This window comes from Penaeus chinensis, chromosome 7 (genome assembly GCF_019202785.1).
Source record: "Penaeus chinensis breed Huanghai No. 1 chromosome 7, ASM1920278v2, whole genome shotgun sequence".
NCBI classification, from domain to species: domain Eukaryota; kingdom Metazoa; phylum Arthropoda; class Malacostraca; order Decapoda; family Penaeidae; genus Penaeus; species Penaeus chinensis.
In genome coordinates, this window is record NC_061825.1 from 15,556,293 (window position 1) to 15,576,292 (window position 20,000).

Below are 20,000 nucleotides of genomic sequence, written 5' to 3' on the forward strand. Positions count from 1 at the left end.
AAAAAAAAAACGTTCATAATGTCCCGAGGTTGATGTGGGATAATTGAAAAAGTGCGTTTAGATATTTAAAGACCAGTGTTGGTAGGGGCCATACTCTAGAGAACTGATCTATGGATAGATGGCCTGGGAGGAGCTTCCGCTGAAGTGATTGAATGGGTTTAACTGCATAATTGTATATGCTGATTTTAATCGATACTTCGATATTTTTAAGCGAAAATTCGGTCGGTGTTTACAGTCAGATTTTTTCCCTTGAGACCCAGCAGACAGTAAATCTCTCTAATCCTTTACTCAGGCACCGAAGATGACTTTACGGGTCATTCAGTCGTAAAATAATCAATAAAACAGTCTTTACGTGTTATTTATGCTATCATATAAGTAAAGGATATAGTTTTATGATATGAGGGATGGTTGGCGGTGTACATATCTAAGGGCGACGTCTTACCACCGCCCGTGACGTCATTCTGTGATGTGCGCGGCTGAGCGGCCATCAGCTCGTGTTACCCCCTCGCTCTCCCCTCGCCCTGTGTTCCTTCCTCTTCCCCTCCTTCGCCGCCGCCATCCCTCCCTCATCCATCCCCGTGTCTGTCTTACTCAGGGTCATCTTTAATCCAACGCCCACCCCTTCCTCCAACCTCCTCTTTCTTTCTCTCTTTCTCTCTCTTTTCTCTCCTCGTTTCGACCCTTGCGCTGACCTCTTTCCGCGATCGCTTCGTGGGAGAGGCTTCGGTGCGGGTACGAAGCCAGCCGCGCCTTTGGGAGAGGGGAACACTGAGTCCATATGTATGGTTTTTGTTTGTGCCCTTTATTATTATTATTTATTTGGGGAATCGTCTCTTTGTGTGTTTGTTGTTATGGTTTTTGGAGTGTTTATATATTTTGCTAAATAATATTTAAAATCTTGGGATGTAACTACTCAGTATTAAGATAATATTGATCAAACATCACTTCACAGTTTCTGTGATTATATTTTAAACTCGCAGATATAATGAGTTAAAGTGTAGTGAAGAAGGAAACAAGAAATCATAAAGATAACAACAACAATGATAGACATTGTATTTAGGTAAGTATAATATTATTACTATTGTTCCTGTATATAATCTGGGAGAGTTACTCTGCTTGAACGTTCAGTGTACAATCACCGGAAACAAAGGACAAAGGTGAACGTTACCAATTCTTATTTACTAGAGTAACCTGAAACTTGGTGGAAGGGAGAGACAGACAGACAGACAGACATACAGACAGACAGACAGACAGACAGACAGACAGACAGACAGACAGACAGACAGACAGACAGAAAGACAGACAGACAGACAGATACAGTCAGTCAGTCAGTCAAAGAGACAGAGAATCAGAGACAGAGAGATGGGAATAAAGAAAGATAAATTAAGAAATTAGGATTGGGACTAGGGTGGAGAAGAAATTAGGCCAAAGGAAGGGAGAGTTCAGGAGAAAGGAACAGACAGAGAGAGAGAGAGAGAGAGAGAGAGAGAGAGAGAGAGAGAGAGAGAGAGAGAGAGAGAGAGAGAGAGAGAGAGAGAGAGAAAGAGAGGGAGAGATATGCAAGGATCGCGGATGGTGGTTATAATCCATTTATTTTGTTCAATACATGGTTAAAATATATTGAAAAGGTATGGCATATTTTTCAGTGTTTTGTTATTGTGTCGATTTTCGTTCACGGTCTCCTATTGTTTTCTTTTATTCTGTTTCCTTTTTAATTATATGATTATATATTCTATATGTTGCCCTTATATATGTAGGGTCAGATGTTCGATATCTATTTTCAGTTTTAAGTTTGCAGGTCTATTGAACCATCCATTATTCATGTTTTGTTAAAGTCGAATTGGTAGGTGTTCAGCAAACATTACATAGTACACCATGTCTTGCCTGTTTTGAATTCTCGTTTAAGGAAAGCATAGACCATACATTTGATTACATGGTTGGTCGTAAAAGTATTATGCAGATTTCTCTCGCCGTAAATCAGACATTATGACTGGAGGCGACGACGTCTTTCCTGTTCATTTTTTCTGTCTTTGTCTCTCTTTCTTGTTCTCTCTATCTCTATCACTCTCTCTCTTCTCTCTTCTTTCTACATTTCTTTGTGTATTTCGACATTATCTTCACCCTCACCCTCAGCCGAAAGAAGGAGGAGGGAGAGAGAAGGGGGGAGGAGGTGTATAGTATTTCACATGTATAATTAACTCGGTGAAAAATGGGGTTATTCACCTCGCAAAGTGATTTAAGTGCACTAACCATAAACACGTTCACGGTGCCCATTTGATGTCCCCAAAATGCGAGCGTCGGCCGTGGAGAATGCGTCACGTACGCCTAGCCTCCGCATACATAATGTATTCCAAAATTAAACTGTTCCTTTGTGTTTACTTCGTGTTTACCCCTTTTCCCGGCCAGGTCACATCAGGCGAGTGGTGGCGAGGAGGGCATGGGGGAGGGGAGGGAAGAGGTCGTATTTCGAAAATACCACAAGGCCGACATTGTATTCCGTGTGTAATTGTAAGATATTATTGTTTGCTAATTAAGCAGGGATTAGTATTAGGATTGTGGTGGGAAGATTTGAAGATTGTGGTGCGCTCTGTGGCTAGACAGTGCAATAAAGTATACATTTGCGTGTGTGTTTGTGTGTGGAGCAGGAGTGGAGGGGGTGAGGGGAACGAACGTCGCGTCGTGACAAATTATGCGTAAGGAAGAGGGGAGCAGTGAGCTGGCGGCGCCGCCTCCCTCGGGCTCACACGAGGCCCGCAAGAAGACGAGGGCGGCGACGGACGAGAGTCTTTGTCAACAAAGATCAATCATTATCATTCTTGTAGTGGGGGAGGAGTGGCGCTTCTGGCATGGGGAAGGAGAAGAAGGAAGTGGATTTAGGTTTTTGTATACACATACATACATACACACACACACACACACACACACACACACACACACACACACACACACACACACACACACACACACACACACACACACATACACACACACATACACACACACACACACACACACACACACACACACACACACACACACACACACACACACACACACACACACACACACACACACACACACACACACACACACACACACACACACACACACACACACACACACACACACACATGCACACACACACACACACACACACAGCACACACACACACACACACACACACACACACACACATGCACACACACACACACACACACACACACACACACACACACACACACACACATATATATATATATATATATATATATGTATGTATGTATATATATGCACACACACACATATATATGTACATATATGCATACATATATACATATACATATACATATACATGTACGTGTACATGCACATGCGTCCGCATACATACATACATACATACATACATACATACATACATACATACATACATACATACATACATACATACATACATACATACATACATACATATATATGTATGTTTATGTGCATGTATATATATACATACTCATGTATGTATATATATATATGTATATGTATACATATACATATGTATACTCACGCACACACACACACACACACACACACACACACACACACACACACACACACACACACACACACACACACACACACACACATACACACGCACACACACACACACATGATCGGTTAAGGATTTGTTAGGGCTTTTACTAAAGAAGTTTTCTTTTTATTATTAGGCCAGTCATTAGTCGTCTGTGAACATTACTATTATGATTACTTGGCATCTTCTCAGTCGTTCAGAATTTTAGAAGATGCTCTTATGAAGGGAATTCTCCACTCGCATTTAGTTCAAGAGTTTGTGTGCATAAGAGCTGACATGCGTTTATGGTCGTAATTGTGGAGCAGGAGAGAGGAGGAGGAGAGAGGTCATTCTTAGAGAACGGGAGAGGGGCACTAAAGAAGCTTAGGACATTGTTTTGTTCCTTGGAATGAACCTTATGGACATCTCTAAAAGTATATGTGGTACAAGTAGGTAGGAATCATCTTGGCTTTCATTGTAATATAAAAAAGTGTTTTATTTTTTCGGTCTCTTATTATCCCTCCCTCCTTCGAAAAAAAAAATCAAATAGACGAAGAAAGGAAGCAGTTACTTGACGTTTTATCTCCGGGTAGATCTTACTTTCACCAGCGACATCCCACGGCATCTGTTGCATGAGCGCCAGGGATGTGCACTAGTTAGGAAGTTGCGCATATAAAGACGTATCAGGCAGAGCGATGACGTCATTCCGGCGGCAGACACAGAGCAGACATGACCTAATGTGTCCCCAGAGAATCACCTTTGCCACCAGCACCACGTGGAGTCCCGGCGCTCGCTAGAGTAAAGCCATGGAAACGATATTGTGTGATTTATGCAAATACCCCGGGTTTGAGGCAGACCAATGGGAGAGAGAGATGGGGATGACGTGTATAAATACGCATGCGCACAAACACACGCATTTTTTGTATGTGTAGTTTGTAAGAGAGATGCATTATTTTTGTTGCTGTGATGGCAATCTTCTTGATGGCGGCAACCGTTGAATTTAGTTTCAACAAAGGCGCCTCTGCTCAAAGTGAAAGTACGAATTATTACAAGGGTGCATGCGTGATTACAGCATGTATCCTGTGTATGTGTTGTTGGTTTTGGGATGGGCTGTTGTGGTGTATACTTTCATGTGTGAGTGTGAGTGTGTGAATATCCTGATGTATATGTGTATAAAATATTCACACACACACACACACACACACACACACACACACACACACACACACACACACACACACACACACACACACACACACACACACACACACACACGCACACACACACACAAACACACACACACACACACACACACACACACACACACACACACACACACACACACACACACACACACACACACACAACCATACATCAAATCATACAAACAACAGACCTGCCCACGAAACACCAACAGATCTTGTTTATTTAAAGAATTCATAATCGAAAATAATGACGTGTATATGAATGTCTGTGTATACAAACATCATATTCATTTCAACGCTTCCATTTCACATCCTAGATTTGACCTCCCTACACACACGCGCGCCCTCTACCACCCACTTAAGAGCAGTCATTTTCTTCTAAGATAATCTTAGGGAAAACAAAAAAGTAAAATTGATGAATAGATAAAATATCCTTGCGTATTTGTTTATTTATTCTCTCTCTCTCTCTCTCTCTCTCTCTCTCTCTCTCTCTCTCTCTCTCTCTCTCTCTCTCTCTCTCTCTCTCTCTCTCTCTCTCTCTCTCTATCTCTCTCTCTCTCTCTCTCTCTCTCTCTCTCTCTCTCTCTCTCTCTTTCTCTTTCTTTATTTCTCTCTTTTTCCCCATCTCTTTCTCTCCCTCTCTTTATCTCCCTCTCCCTCTCCCTCTACTCTTTTCTCTTCCTTTTTACATTCGTTTCCTCCCTCTTTCCCTCATACTAACTCTTCTTCCTCAAAATAAGAAATAAAGGAACTTTTAAGGAAGGAGTAAAAAAAAAAAAAAAAAACGGCTTTTTGACTTAGGTAAGTCGTGGTGCCGAGTGATTTATGGTTTGGTGAAGGCTGGGTCCTCCGCCGTCCTCTCGCGCGACCCCCGGGAGTTTGTTATCTCAAGCTTGGGCCTCCGCCGACGCTGACAGCTCCGGCGAGGGGGTACACACGACACCTTCACCCCACGCAAGGGCCCGACGGAAGGAGGACTGGGGAGGGGGGGGATGAGGGGAAATGAGGTTTGGGAGGGGGATACAGGGGAAGTAAGGATTGGAATAGAGGGAAGTGAGGGGAGTTGAGAGATGAAGATTGTGAGGAAGGGGGAACGAGGGGGACAGAGATAGAGAGGGCGAGAGTGAAGAAAAATAGAGGGGAGAAGGAGATGTAAAATAAATAAACCGAATTGATAGGAGTAAGGCATGGTCCTGAAAAGTCCTTGAACCTCATCGGTATAACAGTAAAGCAAACAAACAAACAAATGAAAAATTCAAGAGAAAGAAAATACGACCGGAGGTGGATGAGGAGAAGGGAGGAGGAGCCTAATTGGAAGTAGGTTGAGGAAAGGGAAGATGGAAGACCAAGAAGCAGAGGGGAAGAGCAGGCGATAAAATGACACAGCAGAACTCCTTCCATTACCCCAAATATGAAGGCAGACAGAACGAGTCATTCTCTCACGCCTTGTAGCAGAGGACGAAAGCAGTTGGCGTGGCAGCTTGTGCCCAAGACAGCCGGGTACTCAAGAGGCCACGAGATGTCAGCCGGGACGTCACCCCTAATAGTCCTCCATCTGACCCATCTCGCAGCTGCCTCCCGTAGGCTAACAGGGAAGCTGTCTTTCAGGTCATGCCCCAAGGAGATCAGTGAGGGTTTAGGGCAAGCTCGTGCAGAGACACACCAGGGCCAGGTGGAGGCTGTAATGCTAGAACGTGAGATTGCCAGTCCAGAAATTGCTGGAGACGGGAAGGGCGGTTTTAGCTGTTTAGTCGTATACTCGTGGGTCAGGCGTGGGGACGGGTTGTTATTTACCGGTGAATATACTTGCTTTGTAGAAGTTTACGTGGATGGTCCGAAGAAGTGCAGAAACGATTGTTATTCGGACAGCGTTTAGCCAGCCCGAATGGGGACATTGAGTGTCTGATAGCGAGGGAAACAATGGGTACGCAGGGACATCCGACGACTGGAGATCACATCTCCCACATGACCGCAAGTCGGAGTATGAAGCAAGAAAAGTTATGCGACGGAGAGGCAGCGGCAGGGAGGCACGCGGGCGGGTCTGGCGTGTATGTGTGTGTTCGTGATCTCGGGAGAAGGTCGGGTCTGAGTCACCACCTCCGCCAGGCGAGGGGCAGCCCGCAGGCGGACGTCGGGAAAATCTCGCCGTCGGTGGCAGTGCCCTGCTTGCTCCTTTGTTAACGGTGCTTCTGCCTGATGTCGGAGGTTACGCCCGCTATTGGACGATGCTCCCTTCATGGCGGCGTTCTCTGTCTCTTTCGCTTTGTCGAAGGCGGCGCCGTGCTTGGTGTCCCTCTGGCACCCCGTCGATGGCTGTGGTCTCACTTGCTCTTCCTCTGCCGTTCCTTCGTTAGCTTGCGTGTTTGCTGTCTCTCTGACAAAGGCGTTGGTCAGTGCTTGCTCTCGCCTTCTCTTAAATGGACTTCGTCGCCAGCTTCGACTAAGATATCCATGTTGTTTTTTCTCCCTTTTTTAGATCACTGATGCAGGATATATAATTCTTTAGTTTAAAAAGATAAAAGTTTATCAAACTAAGCACCTATGTTCATTGTTTTATTACTCTTATTATATTATATACACACGCGCAGAACATGCACACGAACATGCACACGCGTACGCGCGCACGTATGCGTACATATAGACGCACACGAACGCACGCGCGCACGCACACACATGCTTCATTCATATGATGCCCATTAAACCCAGCGATATTACATTTTTTTCTATCTAATATCAGATACATTACTGCTATAAGTTTTGTCGGTTTTGTGGTCACTGCGTAATGCTATTCTACAGTACGAAGATGATCAAGAGTATCTGATAACCAGCTGAATGTTTGAGGTAAACGGATATAAACACGTAGATGAGCTTGTGTTTTTGTTTTCTTGCAAGCATTTGTGAATACTTTTGTTGCTTCATCTGTAAAGTTTTAATGCGATATTGGTATTGTCAAATTTGAATGGATAGAGTGTCGGAATTCTTTTTTTTTTTTTTTTCCTTGTTTTATTTAGCTACTTATTTGTTTTTATATCTTGAATTCACTATGTCACAGCAACTTTATCACAGCGCAAGGTTAATGCTGATTGCTGGTTTTAAATAGCATGGATATCATGAAACTTATTGTATACTTGTAGTTAGAAGTAGGGTGCGTCAGAAAAAGATTACCAATCAGTATAGGGAGACACAGGAAAGGAAATAAGAGTTCAAAATAAAAGGATGGAGTAAGGACGGAAAACGATAACGATAAAGAGAGAATTAAACGAAGAGAGGCAGGTAATGATAGAAGGAAAGAAAAGGAGAAAGGAGAAAATGGAAAGAAGAATGTGGAGGGGAGAGTGACACGAGAATGAAAAGGTGAGGGAAGCGGAATGATAGAGAAAGAGCAAGCAGATACGGGGGGGAATAGTAAGAGGAGAGCAGGAGGAGGAGGAAGAAGGTTCAGACGGGGGGTTGCAAAAGGACGGGGGCGATTAGGACCTACTGCTGTTGCTGTCGGGCCTTGAGGCGGCGGGGCACGAGACCTTTTGAAGACGACCGCGTTGAGTTTCGGGATTAAAGCGAGATCCGAAACGGGTGTTGGACGAAGGCCACACTAAACCATACATGCCTACCGTGATCCTCTCGAGTGTGGCCCGCGTGTCAGAAAAAAAAGGAGAGAGAGAGAGAGAGAGAGTGAGAGAGAGAGAGAGAGTGAGAGAGAGAGAGAGAGAGAGAGAGAGAGAGAGAGAGAGAGAGAGAGAGAGAGAGAGAGAGAGAGAGAGAGAGAGAGAGAGAGAGAGGGGGGAGGGGTGGGGGGGGGGGTCAGACAGACAGAGAAAAGAGAATAAATAAAAATAAAATGACTGTGAGGCGGGACACGAGCGAGCCTTTGAGCTAAGCTTTATAGTATAACGTGGGCGCTCCCTGCACTGTGGGTAATGATAGTCACACGTGGACACTCGCTTGGGTCTCAGGGAGTATGAATAGGCAATTTGGCGCTGCCCTTTTTCTGCAACAGATGAGTTACTTTAATTTATTTTTGTGGAGAGAAAGGAAAAAAAGGACAAAGGTTGTTAGTGCATTTGCAAGAGGCCTTTTGGCTCTTTCTGTACCCCGGGAAAGCTGACGAAGGAAGCCTGTGAGCGCGGAGGGACGCACCCTCGTCCTTCCCCGCCACATACCGATGGATTTATGAGGTCACGCCTTCATGTTGGCTCGCCTGCTTATTTCTACTACCTTATCATTCTTCTGAAATTTATATGTTGGGCATATACGTATAGGAAATACTTCAATGCTTGGTTGTTGTCATGCGTTTCTGTTTGCAAAGCGAAATACAACGCATTGCAAATAGGAAAACTTCCATACCTTTTTTAAATTTTCTTTGCAAGAAAATATAAGATGTAAGTTTTATTCCACCAAAATCACATATTGTTTTGAGCCAAGGCCTCTCGACTGCAGCTAAAATAAGTTGTCTGTATTCAACGTCAAAATCGGTCGGCGAGGCTGGAGTGGGCGCTGCAGACAGGTCATATCATTATGATTTAATGCATCCTCTCGCGATACCATTAGTTCTCTGGTTGCGATCGCTTTTTGTTTTTTGTTTTTGTTTTTATTAGACGGGGAGGAAGATAAAAATATAGATAACAATTATGAGGATTAATTATTTCAGCTTTTGAAAACACAGCAAGGCCACAATGAAATCTAATAATAGTAATAATTTGGGTGTGATGGATGCTGTTGCTAAATTAGCTGTCAAGAAATAAATTGGTATAGCATTTACCAGTTGTCTAGACGAGGATAAACAATAAACAAAGGAATCCCGAGATGGAAGAGCTGCAGTAACATATCAGCCGTTGCCTCGAGTTTCAGGACAGTTATGTATTCTGAAATGACATGTGGGAAACAAGAGTCCGAGGCATTCCTGCGTCACCCAGACTTTTCTTCTCCGAGGCGAAACAAAAGATTTTTGCTTCGTTTTCTTTCTCTTGTCGTCTTAGATTTTTTGTTTTTGCGGTTGTTATTTTATCTCGCTTATTTTACTTGAAAGGCGGAGGTGTGTATGTATGTATATGCATGTGTATATGTGTGTGTGTGTGTGTGTGTGTATGTGTGTGTGTGTGTGTGTGTGTGTGTGTGTGTGTGTGTGTGTGTGTTATGTACGTATGTACGTATGTATGTATGTATGTATGTGTGTATGTATGTATGTATGTACGTACGTACGTACGTACATACGTATGTATGTATGTATGTATGTATGTATGTATGTATGTATGTATGTATGTATGTATGTATGTATAGTTATAGTTATAGCTATATACTTATATATAGCTATGAGTGTGTCCATATGTGCGATGTGTGTATATATATATATATATATATATATATATATATATATATAATATGAAAATAAAGTGTGTGTGTAGAATGTGTGTGTGTGTGTGTGTGTGTGTGTCGTGTGTGTGTGTGTGCGTGTGTGTATTTTGCGTGTGTGTGTGTATGTGTTGTGTGTGTGCTGTGTGGTGTGTGTTTGTGTGTGTGTGTGTGTGTGTATGTGTGTCATATCAATATATAGTATATATAATAAAAATATATATAATATATATAATATAATGCATATATACATTATATTATGTAAGGTGTGTGTGTGTTTGTAATTGAACACTCTAAAACGCTCTTTTTTTGAAAAGGATGATATTATCCCAGCACCAAGCTGGAGAAGGAATGGGCCGCGAAAGAAAGGAAGATGCGACATAAAAAAGATGGAGAGATGATGAGAGACGTTCAAGGCGAAGAGGAAGGGTGTGTGATGTGGAGAGAGAGACAAAGGGGAGGGGGGGCGGGGAAAAGGGAGGGGAAAAAGGGGGGGAAGGGGGAAGGGGGAAGGGGGAAGGGGGAAAGGGGGAGGAGGAGGAGGAGGAGGGGGGGGAAAAAGGAAAGGAAAAAGGGAGGGAGGGGGGGAAAGGGGGAAAAGGGGGGAGGAGGGGGGGGGGGGGGGGGTGGGGGGGCGGGAAAAGGAAAGGGGAGGAGGAGGGAAAAGGGGAAGGAAGGGAAGGGGGGAAGGAGGAGGAGGGGGGGAGGAGGAGGGGGGGAAAGGAGGAGGAGGAGGAGGAGGGAGGGGAGGAGGGGGGGAGGAGGGAAGGAAAAAGGAGGGGGGAAAAAGGAAAAAAAGGAAAAAGGAAAAGGAAAAAGGAAAAGGGAAAAAAAGAAAAGGAAAAGGAAAAAGGGGGAAGGGAAAAGGGAAAGGGAAAGGGGAAAAAGGAAAGGGGGGAAAAGGTTTCTTGTCGGCGTCGTCGGCGGCGTGTCGTCGGCTTCGTCTTGACTTATCTGATTCAGTCGAGCGTCTTCTTCTTATTCGTGCGGCGCCCCTCCTCCGCCCTCCGTCGCCTCCTCCCCCCTCCTCCTCCTCCCCGCCTCCTGTCTCCCTCCTCCCCCCGCCGCCTCCGCTCTCCCGCCGCCGCGGACTGACCGTGCCTTCCGGTCGTCGACTCCTTCCCGTCGTTCCCGCCGCGTCTTCCAGCTCTTTGTCGCCTCCACTTCTGACCCTCCGCCCCTCTTCTTCTGTTCTCGGCGGCCCCTTGTCCGAGTGCTGTCTTCCTCGTCTGGCGCCTCACCTGCATCCCTTGTCCTTCTACTCCCATCTTTCTTACTCCCCTCCCTGTTTCCTTGCTGTCTTCTAAAGGCTGTCCAATCTCCCTCTCCTTCGCTCTCGCCCGCGCCTCGCGCTCATCGTCTCCCGCTCGCTTCGCTCTCTCTCCTCTCTGCGCGCTCTCGTCGCTCGCTCTCTCTCTCGCTCTGTCGCATCTTTCGTTTCTCTCGCTCTCTCTCTCGCGGCTCGCTTCTCTCTCTCGCTCTTCGCTCGCTCTCTCTTCTCGACGCGCTCCCTCTTTCTAGCTTTCTCGCCTCACATCTCTCGCTCTACTCGTCGCCGCTCTCTCTCTCTCGCTCTCTCTCTTCTCTCCTCTCCTGTTTCTCGAGCGCTCTCTCGCTCCTTTCTCTCGCTCTCTCTCACGCTTCTCTCTCTCTCGCTCGCTGCTCTTTCTCCTCTCTCTCTCTCTCTCTCTCTCGTCTGCTCTCTCTCTCTCTCGCTTTCTTTCTCGCTCTCGCGCCTCTCTCCTCTGCTCTCTCTCTCTCTCTCTCTCTCTCTCTCCTCTCTCTGCTCTCGCTCTTTCTCTCTCTCGCTCTCTCTCTCTCCTTCCTCTCTCCTCTCTCGCTCTCCGCTCTCTCTCTCCCCCTCTCTCTCTCTCGCTCTCTCTCTCTGCTCTCTCTCTCGCTCCTCTCCCGCTCTCCCTCGCTCCCAGCGCCCCCCTCCCCCTCTCCCCCTCTCCCCCTCCCCCCATCTCCCCCTCCTCCCCCTCTCCCCCTCGTCCCCCCTTCACCCCCTCGCCCCCTCTCCCCCTCTCCCCTCTCTCCCGCGCTTGACCCTCCCGTTCCTGCATTCCTCCTCGCCTGGCCTGCTCTAGGACCAGATCACCTAGCACACTCATTCACCAACACCCTCGTTCTATCGTCCCCTCCCACATCAATAAATTCTCCCACCTGAACGTCGGTCGGCTCCGCGAGGCTTTCTTATCAACAGGAACACCGCTCCTACCCACTCCATCCCCTAACCTGGACCACAAACCCGAACCGCTGCCCGCCAGTAAGATGATACTGCGGCAGAGGTGCTCGCGAGGCTAGGGGCCTTAGCTCCCGCCCCACTCCTGCACCGCCACGCCCCACGACACCCCCCTACACGCACATCGACAGCAACAAATCCCACGCCCTATATACGATCAAATTCACACAGACGCCTATTCCAGCTCACGCCATCTCACATCTCTCTCTCTCTCTCACTCTCCAACCCATCTCAACACTCCTCTCGTCTCTCTACTTCACCCCCCCCCCCAAAGCTCCTCTGATCTCCTCTCCTCTCTCTCACATCTCACTCTCTCGCTCTCTCTCCTCTCTCTCCTCCCCCTTCTCATGCCTGTCTCACTCTACTCCTCTACTCCCTCTCTCTCTCTCTCTCTCTCTCACTCTCTCTCTCTCTCCTCACTCTCTTCTCTCTCTCTCTCTCTCTTCCATCCTCACTCACTCCATTCTCTCTTACTCCACCATCTTTCTCTCTTTCTTTCTTTCTCTCTCTTTTTCTCTCTTCTCTCTCATCTTTCTCCACTAGATCTCTCTTTCATCAAATCGCTCTTTCTCTCTTTCCCCCTCTCTTCTCTTCTTCTCTCTCTCTCTCTTCTCTCTCTGCTCTCTCTTCCTCAAAGTTTGAGACTCTTTCTCTCTTTCCTTCCTCAATCACGAGGCCCCAACAACCATCTCACTTTTCTCTCCACCCTCCTCGTCTTCTCTTTCTCTCTCTCCTCTCTCTCTCTCTTCTCTCTCTTCTCTCTCTTCTCTCTCTCTCTCTCTCTCTTTCTCTTCTCTCTCTCTTCTCTTTCTCTTCTCTCTCTCTTCTCTTTCTCGTCTCTCTCTCTTCTCTCTCTCTTCTCTTCTCTTCTCTCTCTTCTCTTCTCTCTCTTATCTTCTCATCCTTTCTTCTCTTCTCTTCTCTTCCCTCTCTCTCTTCACTCCTCTCTCTCTTCTCTCCTCTTCTCTTCTTCCCTCTCCTTTCAACTCCTCTCCTCTCCTCTCTTTCTCACACACACACACACTCACAGATACACACACACACACACACACACACACACACACACACACACACACACACACACACACACACACACACACACACACACACACACACACACACGCAAGCACACACACGCACACACACGCACACACACGCGGACACACACGTGTACACACACACACACACACAAAAAAAAAAAAAAATTGCTTGCATATATTTATATTGTATATATTTATTTTTCTGACCAGTGAATGATGATACACATCAACATTTATACAGTTGTTATTAGCAAAAGAACAGATGATGCAGTAGCCTTTGCCCCGGCTCAGCTCTGCAACAAGATCCCCCAGGTGGTGATTCCACTTCACTTCAGGAACGCACAAAAACCTCCTCCGCCATTATTTATCATCATCTGAAACAGAGAGAAAATGCCTTGCCGTGATACCAACAACGCCATCGACACGTTTTTCTTGTTTTCTTTTTTTTTTGTGGGAGAGAGGGGGTTACGTCCCTAAAATTTTGAGCAGATTATTGATGTCCTAATTATAAAGTTATTGATAGCTTTTAATGAATTTGTATTGATAGTTGGTTCATATCAAACTAAAGAAAGAATGTTAAACTTAGTTAGGAAACGAATTATTTGTGTAGTTATGAATGAAACATAGCCATAACAACAAAGGGACCTGCACATAATTCACGGGTTATCGCTTCCCTTTGTTTGTGCTCAGTTTCAGTACATCTTTACACCTTGCTGTGTTCGTGTCTTTGTTCATGATGGGATTATGTCGACAGTTTATTAAGATAGTGATACCAAAAAAATATTTACGGAGTAACACCGACTGCTGAGTGTCTGAGTTGGAACGGGTGTGGCAGGGCGGCGAGGGTGTAAGAGGGCAGGGTGGCCAGGGTGTAAGAGGCAGGGTGGCCAGGGTGTAAGGGGGGGGCAATGTGACCAGGTTGTCACGGGGACAGGGTGGCCAGGATGCCACGGGGGCAGGGTTGGCAGTCTGACCACAAGACAGGGTGGGCAGGATGAGCTAGGTCCGCACGCCACTTGTCCACATTAACCTAGACCACAATAGTTCAACATGACACTTTATGGGCCGCACTTACCTGCAGTTGCTGCGCCTCTGCCGGGAAACTGCTCTATTTATTTGCCAAGAAAGGAATGGAGGGGAAAGGCAGGAAATCCATAAGCGGGGAAAGTCGACGCATAGCATATGACCTCATAGCGTGTGGCCTGAAACGACGGACATTATGGCTTCTGACGCGTGGTATTATGACTTGTGATAATGCTGTGACCTGTGACTTTTATGGCTGTAGAGGAAGAGGGGGGAGGGTGAGTGACTAATAAAGGGACGGCGTGAGAGCGATGAAGGGAATGAAGAGCGGTGTGGGGAGGTCGGTAATGCGTATTACAGAGCGACCGAATTAACACTGGTGACGATAATTAAAGCTGGAATGGGTTTTGCTTGGAGATGCTGCCAGAAGGTACAGTTAATGGTGTTAGATGATGGGAGTATATAGTATGAATGGTGAAGCCATGAAGTCATATTTTTGCTGATATTCTATCGTCCTTTGCAAGATATATATATATATATATATATATATATATATATATACATATATATATATATATATTTATATATATATAGGTGTGTGTGTGTCTGTGTGTGTATATATATATATATATATATATATATATATATATATATGGACGTGTTTGTGTGAGTATGTGTGTGTGTGTATATATATATATATATATATATATATATATATATATATATACATATATATGATATAAATATATGTATAATATATATGTCATATATATGTGTGTATATATATATATATATATATATATATATATATATGTGTGTGTGTGTGTGTGTATATATAAATATGCATGTATATGTGTGTCTGTATGTGTGTCTATTTATATATATATAAATATATATATATATATATATATATATATATATATATATATATATATATATATGTAGATGTAAATGTATATTTAAATATGTATGTATATATATACATACATACACATATATGTGTGTGTGTGTGTGTATGTGTATACATACACATACATACATGTATATTTATCATTCTATATATACATGTATATACATACATATATATGTGTGTGTGTGTGTGTGTGTGTGTGTATGTGTGTGTGTGCGTGTGTGTGTGTGTGTTTGTGTGTTTGTGTATATGTATGTATGTGTTTACATATGTATATGTATATATATTTACATATTTATACATATATATGTATACATATATTTTTAAACATATACATATAATTATATATATACAAATACACATATACATATATATATATATATATATATATATATATATATATATATATGTGTGTGTGTGTCTGTGTGTAATACCACATGCATATACATATCCCCTACCACAAGGCAGACAGCCTCCTCTCCCCCCAATAGCTGTGTGCGCTTCCTCCCTCCCCGTAACGCTTCCCTGCCAGACAGGGTCAGGCCGCCGCCAGCCTCTCCATGTCGGCCGATTTTTATTGAGTTCCTTACCTTATACGTGACACTTGTATATTCTCAGCTGCGTCCCGGCCTGATACTGTGCTCGCTGATCTGACTTTGGTATCTCCATTCCATGTCCTGGTGGCTAGCGGGAGACAGACTTTGTATATATATTTTTTTTTCTTCTTCGTTCTGTTGTTCTCTTTTCTTTTTTGTAAGTTCAAGATGTTATTTGTTTGTAAGTTTTTATTTGTATATGCTATCAGGGTAAGTTGAAGCCTAAAGAATTGAGACCCGATATCTTAGATAAGCAGTAGATTAGATTGCAAACTTGGAAAAAGAGATAATTGATTTTATAATAGCAAAATGTAAACTCCCTGATTTACGTTAAATAAGACATGGGCTATAAATTTCCTGTGTTCTTAAGTTTGGTGTAACTCCGCTCAATTTCTTTCTTTTTACATTAGCACACCAAGTACTAACCTCCGTTACACAAACAAAATAAAGTGACAAAAAATCATAAATATCAGCCTTAGTTAGTGAAAAATTTTAACTCAAGAACCTTAACCCGCAAAGAAGCAAAGAGGAGTATAAGTAGCAACACGCAATTTGTTGCCATTTAATGCTTTCGCTCAACGTCTTCAACTAAAATGCCAGGCAAAATAATGTCTAAAAAATTATGTGTATCCTGTAAGTGCACATCAACTTTTTTTTTTATCGCCTGACAGGGTGGTCACTGATTATGATTGCTCACTTGGTCGTTAAGTATTAACTCGACTTAATGTTCTGCTCTTACCTCATGTAAGCTTATTAGTCCTCATAAAATTTAATGAGTCTCGAGTAAAAGCTAATGCCACAGCGCTGTGTTTTTCTGTGGACTTTGTCATTATCGTCCAATCGCACACACACAGAAGAAACACATAATCACGTGTCATATCATACTGAAAACGGCAGATATACATATTCTATTTCTCTTCGAACCTGGAGTGAGAGCTTGATTAGCAGTACATCCGGACGTGTTTGTTTACTGTAGACATACTCAAACACTCAGCCGTGACAGTTTCCCAGTGAGCGGAAAGCCAAGCCAGTTAGAGATGCGAGCTGGTGATGAGTTTGCCAGCCGGAGTTTGGTCTTGAGGATTCACCCAGGAGGAGAGAGAGAGGGAGGGTGAGAGAGAGAGGGAGAGAGAGAGAGAGAGAGAGAGAGAGAGAGAGAGAGAGAGAGAGAGAGAGAGAGAGAGAGAGAGAGAGAGAGAGAGAGAGAGAGAGAGAGAGAGGGGGGGGGGGGTTAAAGGTGAGAGAGAGATAGAGTGAAAGAGAGGATGAGGAAGAGAAAGATTGAAAATGACAGATAAAATGAGATAAACAGACAGACAGTCAGAGACAGAGAAAGGCGTGGGAATAGCTGGGGAGACGTTTGTAGAGAGCGGCGGCGAGAGGGGAGATGGGACGGAAGAGCTGCAGAATAGAGGGAAGGGGCATGAAGCAAAGGGCAAGGGTGAAGGAGAGAGGGAGAGAAGAAGAAGCAAGTAATTGAAGGTAAGGCGAAGGGAAGGAATAGAGGACATTGTGCGTTGTTATTACAGCGGCGACTCAGACGGGACGGTGCGTCTGGAGGTTAAAATGGCGGAGAACAAATATATCACGCAGAAGCACACGTCGGGAGGATGACGCGCCGGATTCTACAGGAGACGCGGGGGATAAAGAGGTCAGGGCGACGTGGATGGAAGATGAAGACGTAACGCGTGATGGAACGATGAAGGATATGAAGAGGGGGAGGAGGTACTAAGCAGGGAGGCCCGAAGTATTCAAGGGAAGGGGAGATGATCAAGGAACTGTAGAAGTGAAGAGGAGTGTTTCATAGAAGAGGTATCACGGAATTTAGGGACACAGGAGAGAGGAGAGAGAGAGAGAGAGAGAGAGAGAGAGAGAGAGAGAGAGAGAGAGAGAGAGAGAGAGAGAGAGAGAGAGAGAGAGAGAGAGAGAGAGAGAGAGTTTCATTTAATTCAATTTAATTTCGTTTTACAAGTTCTTAAGAATTTTTTTTTTAGTGCAGGAGAGTTTAATAAGGAAATAGATAAACAAACATAAGTGAATGAACATACTCATAGTATTTGCACTTACATTAAAAGTAAAATTTTGCGCGCGATTTTTTAAAAGTTACAAATCACAAAACTCAAAAATAACTATTTTGAATAAGAGATCACAAACACAATCTTAGTCTTCCTATTACAAATTAAAAATCATGATCTTTTCCACAAAGATCTTGAGCACCATTAACCAAATATCGGCCGACATTCCCCCCAAACAAAACGGCATCAACTTCGGCTTCGTATTTAAAGCCAGCCACGAACGCGATCCATCAGCCTATGAATGACCCTGCTGTTCTCACGCCTGGGACAATCTCGTAATCGAGTGGCGAGTGATTGAAAGCTCGAGGAGCACTTGAACGGGGCCGGCCAGGTCTCGAACGCGTGCTTCGGATGTTGCCGTCTGGGTGGGCGGTGTGGCTACTTGGATGCGCGCGAGGGTCTTCTACTCGTAGTTTCGGAAAGTTTCGATTTATGGATGTCTTAGATTATGGGATGTGTACGTGTGCGTGCGTGTGTGCGTGTGCGTGTGCGTGTGCGTGTGCGTGTGCGTGTGCGTGTGTGTGTTTCTTATGTGAGTAGCAAATATTATACTGCCAAGTTATTGATTACATCAGTACCAGTGCCTGTTGTTGATCAGTAATATACAAATGGATTTGTTGTGTACGATATTCTTGTATTTGTAAAGATTTTAGGCGTACTTCTTGTCGTATAGTGACACAAGAACACGAGCGACTTCGATGAACGATGTTCCCAATGACACTTAAAATGCTTTGAGTGTTGAGTGGTGTTGGTTATGAATGACGCTAATGGGCTTGTTTGGTTGTGATAGGGTTGGCCTTGGGTGGTGACTAATGGTGATTTCCCTGCCGGCGATGACCCTGTAGTGATGAGGAATGAAGATTAATCCGGATAGCGAGAGAGGAATGGTGTTTCGGAGGTTAGAAGAGCGAAATAATAATGATAGTAATAATAATAATAATAATAATAATAATAATAATAATAATAATAATAATAATAATAATAATAATAATAATAATAAATGAAATAATAATGATAAATTGAATAATAACGTACTGTTATGTTCAATTTACGGGGGTAATTACGATTATTATTTCTTCATCATATTAGACAACAGTTATGATTGTGTTTTTTGAGTTATCAAGAGTGAATTAGATTTTTTTTTTTTTTTTAAGTTATGACGAATCAAATGCAAATCGAATTTTATAGGAATGTGAGTAAATGAATTACTTCTATGAGTATTAAACTTTTACTGAGTAATCAAAAGCGTAAATAATAATTGCGAGCATGCTTAGTAACAGTTAATTGCAGGCCGGACAGGGGAAGGATGGAGGAGTCTAGGATAGTGAAGCAGAGTCGAGACAAGAAAGAAATTGAGTAGCGGCAACGTCATAGCCGAGGGGGGGGGAGCGAGGAGGGAGTTGATAGCGTTGGTTGCCTTGGTTGATGATTACGTCATGACGCTCTTGAAGGTATCGTGGGATTACTTTTTATCCAGGATTTCATTTCAAATTGTAATGCTGTTTTGCGCATGGTAGTACTTAACGTAATGGAGGAGCTAATTACATATCTATTTATCATTGTTTTTGCATGCACAACATATTCATGTGTGTATGTTTACATATGTACACACTAACACACACACACACTCCCGCGTGGGAACAAACACAAACGCTCACGAATTGAACAAGGAAAGGCATGTACTTTGTATATCTTTAGTACTTTTCAAAGAACTTACATCAATTTGTAACAGTACTATTGCTCCACCGAATACTTAACAGTCGCCACAATTTGTATGTAAAAAGAGGTTGTTTCGATAACATAATAACGAAAACTACACGAAATGGAATGTCTAGGAGCGAGTTAGTTAACGGTTTGTTTTGACGTGTTCGAATGGCTTGTTTTGATACCCGCCGAACCATGAGTACCTTTGCTCTGACACGTCTACCCTTTACTAAAAACAAAACAAAAAAAAAAACCTAAACAAAAAACAAGAACATGGGGAGGAAAAAA

The 20,000-nt window shown here is 43.8% G+C and overlaps 1 protein-coding gene across 1 annotated transcript in view; it reads left to right on the plus strand.

Annotated features, from left to right (window-relative positions):
• The window catches only part of LOC125027592 (fibrillin-2-like), a 135,123-nt gene that overhangs the window by 21,408 nt on the left and 93,715 nt on the right, over positions 1-20,000 (plus strand). The gene's annotated exons all lie outside the window — the stretch shown is intronic.